The sequence below is a fragment of the Parasteatoda tepidariorum genome, chromosome 4, assembly GCF_043381705.1.
Source record: "Parasteatoda tepidariorum isolate YZ-2023 chromosome 4, CAS_Ptep_4.0, whole genome shotgun sequence".
Lineage (NCBI taxonomy): Eukaryota > Metazoa > Arthropoda > Arachnida > Araneae > Theridiidae > Parasteatoda > Parasteatoda tepidariorum.
The window spans coordinates 30,028,327-30,040,853 of record NC_092207.1 but is presented as its reverse complement, the minus strand read 5'-3'; the positions used below and the strand labels follow the sequence as shown (position 1 = coordinate 30,040,853).

At 29.7% G+C, this 12,527-nt stretch overlaps 1 protein-coding gene across 1 annotated transcript in view; it reads left to right on the top strand.

The window, feature by feature from the left end:
- The first annotated feature begins 7,087 nt into the window (after positions 1–7,087).
- LOC107456729 (zinc finger protein 236) overlaps positions 7,088–12,527 on the top strand; it is a 56,235-nt gene continuing 50,795 nt past the window's right edge. Inside the window, exon 1 of the mRNA XM_016074679.3 lies at positions 7,088–7,226. The gene's annotated coding sequence lies outside the window, so the exon portion shown is untranslated. The remainder of the gene's footprint in view (positions 7,227–12,527) is intronic.

Here is a 12,527-nt window from a genome sequence, read left to right as displayed (position 1 = left end):
ACAATTTTCAAAGCCAGTAATTAAATTTTTCAAATTTCCAATTAATACTGCATTACTCATTTAATGCTTCCAATATATTTATAAAATTTTTTAGGTGAGTTGCTTGTAACGAAAAGAATTTCAAAACAATGTTTTTTTTCTTTTTTCTAATTGTAAAATAATGAATGAATTACAAAAAGGAAAGGCATTTGTGAAAAATACCATTAGTATTTCGTATTGAATAAAAGTAAATAAATTCAACAATGAAGAAGTATGTTTCTTTGATAACCATTTTCAACGTTTTCTTTTTCATTTTTTATTTTCATGGAAACCATATTTCAACTGATTCATTTTCACTCTTTGCATGCACTGAAATCAAATTAATAACTAAACTGGATGCCACTCCAGACCTGTGAATTAAACTGTATGACATAAACCCAATTTCAAAAATAATATTGATAAAGCGATCTGATGAAAAAATTTCATTCTTCATTCATTCCCTAAATGTTTTCAAAATAAAGAATAAAATTACCACCATTAAGTTTTTTAAAAATAATTAATAGTCTTTCCTTAATTTACATGTTTATAACTGCTGATGCAATTTATTCATAAGTCTCAGGGTAAAGCCGAAAGAAGGGTTTCGCAGCCGAAAAATAATTGGAAATCTCTGCGATCAATGTGCAGATTAACTAAAGTGCCAAAGTTATTGTGCAGATCTAGTTTATGAGTAGATTAAATAGGGGCAATGTGCAAATTAATTAAGTGCTAAAAATGTGCCAAACTTGTTAATTCAATTATCTGACAGAAAATCCAATTTCGAGACGATTATGATTGATGAAACGATGGAATGAAAAATTCATTTATTCATTAAATATTTTCGAAATAATTAATAAAATTGCAACCATTTAATATTTTCGAAATAATTAATATTCTTTAATTAATTTTTATGTTCATAACTGCTAATGAAATTTATTTATTAAGTCTCGGATTCTGCCAAAAGAAAGCCAATCAATTAGGGTTCCACAGTCAAAAATTAATTGGGAATCGCTGCGATCGAGTTAATGTGCAGATTAACTAAAGTGCCAAAGTTAACGTGCAGATCTAGTTAATGAGCAGATTAAATAGGGGTAATGTGCAGATTAATTAAGTGCTAAAAGCATGTCAAACCTGTGAATTCAACTGTCTGTTTCAAACCCAATATCAACAAACCGAATTTCAAGACTAATATTCATAAAACGATGTGATGAAAAAATTACATTCTCTATTTATTCATTAAATATTTTCAAAATTAATAAAATTTGAATCATTATATATTTTTAATATAAGATTTTTGTTACATTCACTACTGCTGATGAAATTGAATCTTTTAGGCTTATTAAATGAGTCGGTATGTGCATTTTAGTTTTGTGTATGATTAAGTAGTGTTGATTAATTGTTTATTGACTTTTTTTCGTTATTGAGCAAGTAAAAATGCGTATTGAGCCAGTTAACAAATACATTTTGATAGATAGGAATCGGTAAAAACTATTAATCATACAATCTTTCCCGATCAGTTTTTAAAATTTCTCTCGGTTGTGTCTTCCCTGTTTAAAATAATAATAAGATACTCGAACTATTTTTTATTTTTATTTTCCAAGGTTTTTAACAAACTTGCAGAATCCTATCACGTTCTTCAAATAATAAAATGGAAAAAAGCTTATCGAATCAGATATTCGAGTTCCATCATTTTCATCGTTTTCCAAACACAATCAATCTACTTCCTTCCACTTTAGGAGGTGAAAACACAATCCCGATTAAACGCCCCAAAACATTCCATCGAATATGTCTATTCTTAGAACGAGTCAACAATGATGCGACTCTTCAACCGGTCTTTATAGATATTTTGGTATCAGTCATTGATAACGATTAATGGGAGTGAAGATACGTCTCTTTTTAAAGATGTAAATAAGTGTAAAAGCAAAATATATCTGATGCTTGTGATTCTGACAACTTTCTAGGTTATCATCAACTCGCTGTTTACATGGAACAAAATTAATATTTAGATATCATTCTCCTGTATAATGATATCTAAATATCATATTTATTCTTATATCATATTTATTATCATATAAAGATGTAAATAAGTGTAAAAGCAAATTATATCTGATGCTTGTGATTCTGACAACTTTCAAAGTTATCAACTCGCTGTTTACATGGAACAGAATTAATATTCAGATATCATTCTCCTGTATAATGATATCTTAATATCATATTTAGATAATGATATCTAGATATCATTCTATAATGATAGATGTATGGAAAATTATATTCAGATATCGATCTAAAATGGTAGCTATTTAAATATCATTTTATAATGGATAATATTAAGATAATGATATTTAGATTTTACTGTATGATGATAGACAACGGGTCTTTAGATATTTTGGTATCAGTCATTGATAACGCATATAACGAGTGAAGATAAGTCGCTTTCAAAGATGTAAATAAGTGTGAAAGCAAAATATATCTGATGCTTGTGGTTCTGACAACTTTCTAAGTTATCATCAACTCGCTGTTTACATGGAACAAAATTTATATTTAGATATCATTCATTCTCCTGTATAATGATATCAAAATATCATATTTAGATAATGATATCTAAATATCATTCTGTAATGATAGATGTATAGAAAATTATATTCAGATATCAATCTAAAATGGCAGATATTTAAATATCATTTAATAATTGAAAATATTAAGATGATGATATTTAGATTTTACTGTATAATGATAGATAACGGATCTTTGGATATTTTGGTATCAGTCATTGATAACGCATATAATGAGTGAAGATAAGTCGCTTTCAAAGATGTAAATAAGTGTAAAAGCAAAATATATCTGATGCTTGTGATTCTGACAACTTTCTAAGTTATCATCAACTCGCTGTATACATGGAACAAAATTAATATTTAGATATCATTCATTCTCCTGTATAATGATATCTAAATATCATAGTTAGATAATGATATCTAGATATCATTCTATAATGATAGATGTATAGAAAATGATATTCAGATATCGATCTAAAATGGCAGATATTTAAATATCATTTTATAGCGGAAAATATTAAGATGATGATTTTTAGATTTTACTGTATGATGATAGATATTTAGATATTAAACAATTTGATCGATATACAATAATATCTAAACATTGAAGTACCTGCCTATTATTGTATAACGATAGTTACTTTAATGTTTAGATATTATTGTTATATGATAGACATTCACTGACATTTAGATATCATTGATCTACACTGATTTACATTCACTCACTGATATTTAGATATCTTTGTATTCTGAGAAAAATTTACTAACATTTAGTTATCATTCTAATAGCACTCTAGCTGTCTAAGCGCTCTAGATAATTATTACGGTGAAAAAACCATTTGTATTGTTAACCAGCACAGGGTGCTAGTTAAAGCTTAAGCACTCTAATTATTCGGAACTTTGACTAATGCCAAATTCTCCGTATTTATTATAAGGTGAAACATTCTGCTAGAGGTTAGAAAAAATAATAAAGCTTGTATTGTCATGAAGCACAGAGCACCAAATAAGTTTTAAGCACTCCAGCTACTCGGAAACTGGTCATAATTTTGCTTTTTTAAATAATTTTTTGTAAATCTTATGACCGACGTTGAACAGCCAGTCCATATTAGATGTGTGGCTATATCTATATTCGACATCATAGCCTTGTTTTGAACCCAATCCAAAGGACAGGGATCCCCTGAATTAAGAATTAGGACAAACTCGCGCTCGTCGCAGACTTTTTTGTGTGTAAATTTGCGTTACGTAAGGAGAAAGAACACGAAAGCGTTCTATGGTTAGGGGATACCAGGGCAAAGAATATATAGGGGTCAAAGAATATATATTCTTTGACCAGGGGTCAGGGTTTACGGTTAGAGGGACACTATAACTCATGATCCGTTTACCATTCGAGAAATTTTTAGCGTGCACCGTAGTCAGCACCAGTAATAGTCTGCCGCTGTCCAAAATGATGTTCCTTTTTATTTCAATAATTTTGACACCCTCTTCCCCTTTGTCACTAAATGTCACAGTTCACCGTGTGCCATACATATGCAATTTGTTACGCTATATTACATACACATTTAGTTCTTGTGGTTAGAAACAAAGCACTACGTAACAATATTTCAAATTTTATTTTTAAGCTTTAAATATGTCATTTATTGATATGTATGAGCATAACAATTATAATAAGGCGTCAGAAAATATGGTCGAACGGTAAATATTGGGTGTCGACTATATTTTTAGATTTTGAAGGTATGGTAGAAAATTTTGTAACATTTCAATGTTTGTATAAAAAATAGGTTGAGAAATTAAGTTATAGCGATATTTGTTCTTTTCGATTTACATTTTCAACAATCATCGGAGAAAAAAATTATATTTTTACTTATCATCGCGTTGTCACGCATTCCTCAATTTCTAATGCCGCGTCTTGTAATCATATCGTGTTTAAAAAAAATGCAATTTAAGAAATCACGTAGAAATCTGTATCAATAACTGCGGAATTCCGATCATAAAATACACGGATTTGTGATTCGAACTAACGTGGTCGAAAATCGAAAGGTGATTACTCAAATACGCGATTTGAGATTTTTGAGTCGAAATAGTTTTGTTTTTTAAAAAATATTGAGATTTTTGAAATTCCTTAGCGATTCATTGCGTAATAGTATGACATAAAATCTAGCGAGATTTCAAAGAAGTACGAAGAAACCTGTAACAGTTACAGTTGAAAAACCATATGGTTTTACGGTGAATTTGGCTCAAAATCGAACGAACGTGATCAAAAGTCAGATGGTGATTACTCATATGCGCGAGTGGAGATTCACAGGCCGTAGAGTGGAAATATATGAACCGCCAAAAAAGTGGTTGGAAAAAAAACCATGTGAGCGCATGACGATATCGATGCAAATCGGACATGCGCGTCAAAAAATTATTATTCACAGGCGCGATTCTAAATTTGCTTGCCGTAATAATATCCCAATTAAAATATCGGGATTACAGACAACCATGTTGAAAACTGTATTTGTAATTGCTGAAAAACAACTTGGATTTATTATGAAATTGGCCCAAAATCGAGCACGTGGAACAATGGTCACTCAAATGCGCAAATGAAATTTCTGTGTCGTATAAATCTCGCTTTAAAATAAAAATGGAAAAACGCGATCAGTTTATTTTATTTTAACAAAATAATAATAAAAAAAAAATGTTTGTTTTCATCCGTGCAATCATCATATAATTTTTGGTGTGAGGCTCGTATTTTCGGAATTTTTCTTCGGAATTTCTCAGGTACCGTGGATTTGAAAAGTTTTGATGAAGTTGCGACTGCGAAAAAAAAATATACGTAAAAAAAAATGTGCATAATGTGCGTAAAAAAAATATTGAACCTTATTACGTGTAACCACAAATACTCAGATAATTTACTTATTTTTTTATAAATACTTTGAAATAGTGCATGAATTTTGCTATATTTTTTTTAAAAAAATTTCATCATATTTTATTATGCTGTAGTAAGTATTTCAGTCATTTATTAATAAATATTTCAAATTTAAATATTTGGTTTCAATGCTTAGATGCATTCAACAAAGTTTCGAATTTGGGAAAAAAAGAAGAAAAAAAAACCTAGTAATGGGGAAGGTTCTAATATTTTTACTGGCAACCAGAAATTTTTGCAGGGTGCCTTCATGTTTCAAACTTTCTGAAGCCCTGATTACAATATTCATATGTTTGTGCATTTAGTATGAAATAAGATTAAGGTTTATAACAAAAAAAAAATCGTGGTAATAGAATGTTAATAAAAAAAGAACAATTGAAAACAATTGCTTTGGAATTTTAAATGGAATATGCATTATTTTATTATTGTTTCTATCTTATTTCTTAAGATTGTTCGAATTTTGTGAAGATGACCACCGATATCTTTTCTTAGGAACGTAAAAGCCCAAGAGGATTTCTTTTTATTTTAGAAATTTTTGAACTTTAGTCTGAACTTTTTTTCTGATACTGAACATAATCAGCGAAAGCAAAACATAATCTTAAGGAAGGAAGAAACATTTTTATAATTTTAGAATAAACGCAAAATAAAATTTAAAGAAAAATGCAAAAAAAAAAAAAAAAAAAAAAAAAAAAAAAAAAAAAAAAAAAACTAAATATTTATATTTCCTCATTATGAATTCTCAGATCCGTGTACCCATCTCTCACCTCCAATTCATCGTGTAATTTGTGAACAACCCCTATGCCATTTATTCAACCATCAGAGAAATTCGTAAGTGGTTCCCTTCATTGGGGGACGAGTGCACTATACCCTGTAAAACTCCTGGTTCCAGAATTTTGATTGTCAATAAATTCTGTTTATCTATAAAATGATAATAAATTCTGCTTATAGTGATTAGGAAACGATAAAAACGTGCGTTGTTATTTAACAGGCAGAGTTCTTATAAAGATTTGAGTGTTCTAGCTAGTCGGAAAGGAGGGGAAATTTTGATTTATAAGTTCCACCCTCACAAACACAAAAAGTGATTGTCAATGTGAAATAAAAAACTGAATACAAAAAGATGGCGCGTGATTGTGTTTTGATTAGGAGTGTTTAGGTAATAAACAAACATTTTCAACACTTTAATTGTCAACACTATTTTTTCTGCATAATTAAATTTAAATTTCACAATTTTATGACTTGTGGTAGGATGTCCGGTTCCTCCATAATTCTTATGCGCCTCTGTGTAGACAGTTTTTTCTTTTTCTTTTTAACAAATCTTTTTGAAAAGAATCAAAGAAATATCTGTTAGAGAACCTGTTACGCCAACGCCGAAAAATGGGGCGTGGAAAAAAAGTTAGTTCCATTGCAGGCAAACTTTCTCTTGCTGCTCTTCATCAGGGAGGGAAGATGAAAAGTAAATAAAAATAAGAAGCAAAAAAAAAGAGAAACTCAGCATCCTTTTATCGTTCTACAAAGCCAGCTGATCGCAGCCACAGCAAGTTCACTCACTGTCTTTCACGTGACACTGTGACGTCACCGCGCAAGCGCAGAAACTCGGATAAGAGTGATGCAGTTCCATCTTAGCAAGTTGCAACCACTTGTATTTTGCTTGATGTTCTCAAAGGTTCTTTATTCTATTCCTGATGAATTTCATCTAATCATCTCTGCTACTTTATCATCGTTTTAATAACTTATCCATCTTCCAAAGCGTTAAGGTAAGATGATCTTTAGTTATAATTTGATGAAATGTTTGTGTTTATAAGATTGCTTTAAATAAATTGTTCCAGATGAGCGCGAGCAATTTATCTAGCTCAAATCGAATCACTCCTTTTTCTTTTATGACATAGAAAAATTCTTCGTGAAAATGAATCGATTATTTTCGGCCGTAAATACAATTTAAGTACACCTAGATGAATTAAAATTTCTTGCACATCAAGAAAAAGTTTTTGTTTGGAATTCTTAAATTTGTTTTGAGTGAGGACTACCATTTCTTGTTTCTATTGGTTTGAAGCGCCTTATTTCACACAAATAGCCAAAATGGTTTGTTTTTTAAGAAGTGATTTTTTATTCGAAGTTTAAACACTGATTTAGAGTTTTAATATACCAAGAAAAATATTTAATTGGAATCTGAGATTGTTATAAACGCCTTGTCTTTTGTCGAAAAGAGCTAGTAGATTTATGTTTTTTTTTCTTCACATTTTAATTTTAAATTAATTTCTTATTTAAAGTTTAAATTTTTTATTTTATTCTTATAACCGTCGTTGAACAGCCGACCCAATTTCGGGTTTACGACTACTAATGTTCAACTGCGTAATCTTGTAATTTTGAACCCAATCAAAACGACATGAAAACTTCTGGATGAAGTATTGGGAGAAATTTACGTTACATGAAGAGAAAAACCATGAAAGCCTTCCACAGTTAGCCTGGCAGCACAGTAAGCAAGGGAACTTTAACTCATGATCCGTCTACCACTGAGGATATTTTACATCAGTACTGTAGTCAGAGCAGGCCAGGTGCGGAATTCAATTCGACTAGTCCTTGCTGGGATTCGAACCCGATTCTATCCCCTGAGCCACCAAAGCTCAAAGTTTAAATATTTTTTAACCGTCGTTGAACAGCCGACCAATTTTTGGGTTTACGATTGCTAATGTTCAACTCCGTAGCCTTGAACTCAATCCAGAAGACAAGCGAACCCTGAATCAAGTATTGGGAGAAATTTACCTTCGCCTGGGATTTATTTGCGTTACATAGAGAGCAAAAACACGAAAGCCTCCTACGCTTAGCCTGACGGCAAGGGGACTCGAACCCATGATCCGTCTACCACTGAGGATATTTTTGTCTGCACTGTGGTCAGTGCAAGCTGGATGCGGAATTCGTATCGACCAGCCATTGCTGGGATTCGAACTCGGTGCACCTCATTGGAAGGCGAATGCTCTATCCCCTGAGCCACCACGGCTCAAAGTTTAAATATTGTATAGAAAATTTAAAATATCAAATGGAATTTTTTATTGGAATTCTTTTGCGATTGAGCACGTTGCTTCGCCTTATCATGTTGTTTATAAAGCAAATCAAATAATATTTTGCATAGTTTCATTATTTAAAATAATTTGTTATTCAAATTTTAACTATTTCTTGACAGTTTTAAGATGTTAAAAAGGTGTTTTTTTGTTGTTGAAATTCTTATAACTAGCTTTGAGATTGGATATGTTGTTTCTTGATCGATTTGAAACGTCTTTTCGTGTTACCAATACAGAAAACAAAATTACATTTTTCATTTTTTAAAAGATTTCGTTCTCGAAGTTTCAACATCGTTACGAAGTTTCTGCATTATTTAAAAGTTTTAAAGATATTAAGAAGAATTTTTGTTGTTCTTTTTTTGTTGATTTTGTAGAATCTTTGGCAATATTATAGTTCGTTTTTAGATTGGACTTAATGCTTTTTAATGGGTGGCGACTTATGTTAACTGTAAAATGGGTTATATTTTCCCAACCTCTCTTTTCACGCGGTTAGTTTTCTAAAAAAAATTTTTTATTAAAAGATTTTAACCTTGTTCTGTGTCATAAATATTTCTGTGAGTCAATCAATGCTTCCCTAATTCCTTTTTTTTCCCTAAGCTGCGCGCGTGTAGCAAATAATTTGTTTTCGTAATTTTTGAAAGCAAAAATAAGCCAGCAATTTAAATTTTTTCGAAGAAATTATTATGTATTAAAAATGATTTATTTAATAAAAATAATTCTAATTCATAGATAAATTACAATTTTTGTTTTCTCAAATATTAAAATTAAAAAAAAAATCAATAATTTATCTTGAAAGCTTGTTCTTTTTTTAAAAAATAAATAAATAAATAAACAAATAGTATTTAAGGATTTTTTATATTAATAAATACGTTATAAAATCCTTATTTTGGCTGTTAAGTTTATTTATTTGGAAGAGATACATTTATGCTAATTTTGTGTTCTGCATAGTTGCATTGATTAAATATTTCGGAAGATTGCAAGATTTTTCTCTTTATTGGAATAACGGAAATTATTTGATATGTTATCGTTAAATTCCGCTGCAATTATTTTTGTTTTATCTTTTTTGGGGGGGTGGGGGAGAGTAACAAAGTTATTTGTTTTTTTACTCATTAGCTTTTTCTTTTGTTGCTATTTATTCAAAATTTAATAAAATCAAACCAATATAGTCAATGGTTATATAAATATAATTTCAAACTCATTAGGATATTTTCGCAACTCCTCGTTTTTTCGTGTACCTAAGCTGTTGTCTTTGACTTGCTTATGGGAATTTTCTGTGAATCATTGTTTTCACGAAACCTTAGGGTTAATTTATCAACCAAGCTTATCACTTCAATTCAATTTTAAAACTGCCCTACATTGTGCTGCTATCATTTTGAACATAAAATTAATCACATTTTAATTATTGTGGTAGATAATTTTAAATATTATAAATCATATTGTTCTGTTTAGACATCGACAATTTTCTAATCTATAATGCCTGTATAGTTTAAGATATAATATTGATAGTGTGACTGTTACGTCACAATTAAGAATTTGGAGTGCCTACCTGTAAAAGAGGCATGACTTATCAGGGGACTGTTTAGAAGAAATTCGGGTCCGTTAACGGACCCTTCACAAAATATCTTTTCATAAAAACGGACCCTTCATGAAATAATTTATCTTTTAATCGGACCCTTCACAAATTTGCTTATCTTCATTATTGCTTTGTTAATCGAATAAGCCCTTCCCAGGGAGGAGGGGAGGAAGAAAGACTGTCCTAAACAAACTAAGTTTTCCCAAGTTTAAATTCCAAATATAGTATTCTAAGAAAATATTTCTACTTCAAACATCATGTGCGCATTCTTATTATTATTAAATCATAATTTTTTTTTGTAAATAAATAATTGATCAATTTATATTTTTTCATAAAATTAATTAATGGAATATTATGTAAATAAAAACTAATTTCTGGCAATTTTTTAAATAAAATATTATAAATTTGAGAATTGTTTAAACTCACTTAATGCGTAACACATTAAAAGTGATACATAACTAAGTTGTGTTATTTAAAATATGTCAATTGAAATTATTAAAAATGTGAGTGATTTTGTTTCTATTATTCGTTCATTTTTAAAAAAAAAATTCTTAAATAGCTTTGAGTTGGGGCAAAAATCAATGTAAAAAACTACTACTTTTGATGATTAGTAATAACATTAAAATTACAGTCGGCATAGAATCATTGAAATTCAGGAAAGCCACAATTAAGAAAAATTTACTAGTGGAGGCGAAAGATTAAAATAATAATATGTAATAAACTATTTTCACTAATTCTTATCTACCAAAATGCATTTGCAAATTAAAGAAAATATACCTAGATGTTAAAACTATCTAACTTAATATCTAAAACTAAAGAGAAATTAAAAAGTATAGAATTTCTTAAAACCTCATGAAATATTTTTTAAGTTTTTCCCGGTTCCCCGAATTAGTTGTTGTTCTAGTAAATTGATTCTTTTTCTCTGATTACTATATGTTCTTTTCAACAAGAACATCCAGTGACAATTTATTATACTAATTNTGTCAATTGAAATTATTAAAAATGTGAGTGATTTTGTTTCCATTATTCGTCCATTTTTTTAAAAAAAATTTCTTAGATAGCTTTGAGTTGGGGAAAAAATCAATATAAGAAACTACTATTTGTGATGATTAGTAATAACATTAAAATTACAGTCGGCATAGAATCATTGAATTTCAGGAAAGCCACAATTAAGAAAAATTTACTAGTGGCGGTGAAAGATTAAAATAATAATAATAATATGTAATAAACTATTTTCACTAATTCTTATCTACCAAAATGCATTTGCAAATTAAAGAAAATATACCTAGATGTTAAAACTATCTAACTTAATATCTAAAACTAAAGAGAAATTAAAAAGTATAGAATTTCTTAAAACCTCATGAAATATTTTTTAAGTTTTTCCCGGTTCCCCGAATTAGTTGTTGTTCTAGTAAATTGATTCTTTTTCTCTGATTACTATATGTTCTTTTCAACAAGAACATCCAGTGATAATTTATTATACTAATTAATTACTTTATTTGTGTAAACAAGGCTATTATGCGTGTTCTCTTAAAAGAAATTTCAAGTCATTTCGGGTAGAATCCCAACATTTAAGGTAATTTGAAATAAGGGCGTTTAAGACAATCTTATCCTCTTTTTCGAGCAGACGATAATTTCCATCAGATGATTATTTTGAATGCGTTGTGGAAACAAAAGAACAGTCAACAATGCTGGGATGATGAGTAAGAATTGCTATCGTATAAAGCAGTAATGCGCCGACTTATTTGCCTTTGATTGGGGAGGAAGGAACTTTTCCTTGGAAAGATTATTCGCCTCCTCTTTTGGATTCCGATTACGATGACGCATTATGAAGAAAGAGGGAAAACAGTAGATGCAGGCGATCAGACAGGTGAAGGGCAGTTAGTCTTTTCTCTTTCCTAATCTACTGTGTAAAATAGTGGCCTGATCGTGGAACATATATAAATTACGAAATAGAAAATAGATTTTTGGATAAAAAAGGATTATTTAAGTATTTTGGTGCACGTTGTGCGAAATAAAAACAAAATACTTGATGTGCTGAAGTACAATTTATAGGTTTGAGAGGAAAATTTTATGTAAGCTTATTAATTATCGTCTGCACAGACAATGTACAGACGATATTATTTTAACTAACGATATTTTTGAGTTTCGTGCAGACGATGTTTAAAGTTAGTCCAAATTTTATCAAGAGCATCAATTAATGGGCTAGAATTTTGTGAAGGGTTCGTAAATCAACATAATTACTTGTTAGATTGACTTCTGTTACAATCAAGGGAAAACATACTATTATGCCATGCCTCAGAACAGTAAAATTTTAACTTAGTTTGATCAGTTTATTAATTTTTCAGAAATGATAGGTACTTGACGCAGTGATTGAATAATTTCAAAATAAAAGGGTAATAACAATTAAAAAAAAAAAAAAAAAA